At 33.5% G+C, this 3,668-nt stretch overlaps 1 pseudogene; it reads left to right on the top strand.

Moving 5' to 3' along the window:
• The first annotated feature begins 202 nt into the window (after nt 1-202).
• Nucleotides 203-2,449, top strand: LOC105627017 (annotated as a pseudogene).
• Nucleotides 2,450-3,668: the final 1,219 nt, after the last annotated feature.

Below are 3,668 nucleotides of genomic sequence, written 5' to 3'. Positions count from 1 at the left end.
TACTTTATAAGGAACCGGAGGGCCGGTTCAAAGGTGTGGTCCCTGACAGACAGCCAAGCGTTGGTCTTAAATCCAAAACCAAGCGGTGAACAGAACCCAGATCCTTCACATCCTGTGAACCACTTAGTCAACGAAAGAACGTGCTGCCGCGGGAAGATTTTTATCTGGTGTTTGCGAGAACGCGTCGCTCGTTAAACTTCTGATGCACTTTGAGGGTCAATATGTACACAAGGTACCTATAATTTTCTTATCGCGTGTCAATTTAGGAATATTGACATACTGAGACTCTTAATTTTATTATTGATAATGTGCATTAATGAATGAGCGACGTGAAAATTTGATCATTGATACGTTTCATCATGAGGGATGTTTATGTGAAACTGAATAGTTCAAGATTTGATGATAGAGGTATAGGTTTATTGCGAAACTGTAAATTAATCTAGGAAGCTTGTGGGAATAATCTTTAATTGTAAGTTTATTTGATAATCAATTATTTTTATTTTTATTCGTTAATTGAATTAATATTAATTTTGATGAATATTTGCCTTATATTGTTATTAATTCTTTTTGCGAATATATAGGATATCTTATTGAAAGTTGTTGAAACTAATTATCTATCATTTTTTTAACATAGTTAGAAAATAAGAAACGTAAAATATCTTCTAATAGAAGACATTTTTGACCTATTTATAAAAATATTTTTATTATTTAAAAAAATATTTCTAATTATTTTCTAATTTATATGTGATTAAACCTACTAAATAGTCTCTATTACAAGATATTTTAAAAATAACAGCTGATTAGAATTCATAAAAAGATGCTAATCTTTTCATGAATTCTAATCAGCTGTTATTTTTAAAGTATCTTGTAATAGAGAATATTTAGTAGTTTAGCATCTTTTCATGAAATATCTTGTTATATTTATTATCAAGAAATATTAAATATCAAATATTAGCATCTTTTTAACAGCTTTTCTGTGTAGCAAGATTTTTACTGAATGAGCCTCTACTTAACTCGAAGAACATAATACTGCGCTTGCATAATTTATGTACGAAACCCTCAATTAATGGCCGAAGCCCGAATGTGCATTTAGATATTAGTTAAGAATATTCCACGCGTTTACAAAGTTGCTGCAACAAAGTGATTGATCAGTTGCGAATACGGTGTTTATGCCTCGCGGTCTCCGCCAACAATTACGGGTTTGAAGGATGCGTCGTGCCGATAGCTAGGCAAGGTAAGGAATTCGTCCTTCCTCGAAGGAAGATCCCGAAGATGACGAGAGGAATGGCAATGCTAGGGCTATTGTCCAGTGAGAGAATCGAAGAAGCGTCGGTGGAATGAACTGAGAATGAAGTGAAGGAGGTGGAGAAAGAAGATGGGGGGGCATCACCTCCGGGCATAGTATAAATCGCTATGGACAGACAGCATGTTCGACTAATTACAGATCCCTGATTACCGACCGGGCGCGACCGCGGCTGCCTAATAAAGAAAAAATAAATTAATAAACCTTTAATATCATGGCGGGCCGATCTCGCCTGTGGTCTTGAATAAAAAAAAGAAGTGTTTATTAATTTATTGTGATCGAGGCGCGATAAAAACTGTGGCCATATAGGTACGTCTTCGGATCAAAGGATTCGAAAATGTTCCTCGCATTGCGACGGCTGGAACCGGATCCGCCTTCGTAAACTCTTCTCTTCTGTCTATGTTAATGCGACTTCATCATATCGTCACATACCGAAAATTTATTCCTCCTTTTTACATTAATGTCGAGAATCGTGTCCCCATACATTATTAAATGTACGTTCCATATTCAACATTTTTATCTGCAGAATTTTTCCTAAAATATAAAATAATATATATACATCATTTATACATATATTAAACATTTATTAACTTTGCAAAAGAAATAAAGATAAATATATGCATATTCTTTTCGAGAATTTAATCTAAAATAGAATTTCAAAACGCAAAGTAATTTCATATTATACTTCAAAAGGCCAAAATATCTCCCACATGCGGAGTATATAAATTATCTTGCCTAGTAGAAAAGTTAATTAAGCACAAGATTTATCTCTGATTTCTCGACCGGCACATCTCAATTTACCTAAGTTTCGAATTAGCAAATAGACTAACGTTCCTAGTAATTTTCTACGTCGAAGGTTAAAGAAATCATTAAAGAAATCGAGAGATCGGCGAGAATTGAACTGCCGCACGTATCGAATGGGCGGCGATAATGTGGTGGGAAAGAGAGAGGCTATTGACTCGAAGGAAGAGAAAAGGAGAGATAGCGGAACACAGTGGGCCGTGAACTTCCGCGTGGGCCTATCTTGGGCCTGCAAAATGGCAGTGACAGAGGCGTTTGTCCGTTGCGGCGACCTCGAAAGGATTTATATTCACTGCGACGAAGATTCAACCGGAGTTACCCGACAAGGCAGCCGAGACCTTCTAATGAACTGTGGCGAAACCGGACCCCGGGTGCGTCAGCGGGGGCGTTTTCACGAGCAATTAATACGGCCTTAAAGGGGCGCGAAACGCCCCCGCGAAACAAACTAGAGCTATCTCGATTAAATCGAATCCGTCATTTCTGCACGTCCAATTGTCATGAATCAACACACGCTCACGAAAAAAAGATTAGGTGATTCATCACAGCTATAGCTTGCTGGGCGAATTCAACGTCTTTAACTAAGAAGATTTGATGATACAATAAAGAAATTATATCTGTAAGCAATTATCTAATGCTAATTCAATTAATTCGTTACTACAATTGTTAATGTAACAAGTAAAAATTATTAATATAAGTTTTCTTCATTACAGCAGCAAAGAATGCGCCACTTTAGCTAGTTTAGCTGTTTTATTAAAAATTTTCATTTACATATTGAATTGATTTTAAAACGTTATCTTTACTATTAACAAATTTACTGTGCTATTACAGCAAATATGATTACCTATAATATGATTACCTAATTTTATTCATTATATATAACTTTGCTACTTTAACGTGGAAAATTAATACTGTCCGTATTTTATGGACAAAAAGCAGTATTTGAAATACATATATAATTTATTATTATTAATTTTAAATACATTTTTGTATTTTATATTTCGTATTTGAATATTTGTTTTAAGAGTATTTTCTATTTCGCACTTAAATACAATTTTTTGAATATTTCGTATTTTGTATTTAAATACAATTTTTTTAGCTCACTCCTGGCTGTAAGTTTGAATAAATGAAGTTTTTAATTGCTTAATCTTTTTTCTATGATACATTACATTCATATAATTTATCTGTAATAGCCATAGCGGAAATAAATGCAACAGCTTTCTCAGAAAATTTAATTTAATAATTAGTAAAAGTAATATCATATTCTTACACTTATTTCTATACGGTGGAAATTTAAATCAAATTAGGAGAAATCCATATTTATACTTTTCATTTAAGATACGTACAAAAATCAAATTAAAACCGATATTTTATTCTATAAAAAGTAAAATCCAAAACGTAATGGCACAGTAATTAACATTTATAATTACAAGACAGTTATATTTTTACTTGTTTTACTCACCAGATTTGCGCCATTAATTTGCCCAATGATTCTAATCGGAATATCTTCATGGAACTGAAAAAAATGAAATACAACATTTACCAACGGCGAATAGCTACTTGGACG

Source organism: Atta cephalotes (assembly GCF_000143395.1).
Source record: "Atta cephalotes unplaced genomic scaffold scaffold00007, whole genome shotgun sequence".
Classification (NCBI taxonomy): Eukaryota; Metazoa; Arthropoda; class Insecta; order Hymenoptera; family Formicidae; genus Atta; species Atta cephalotes.
Note: the sequence above shows the minus strand (reverse complement) of the source record. Positions and strands in the feature narration are given on the sequence as shown.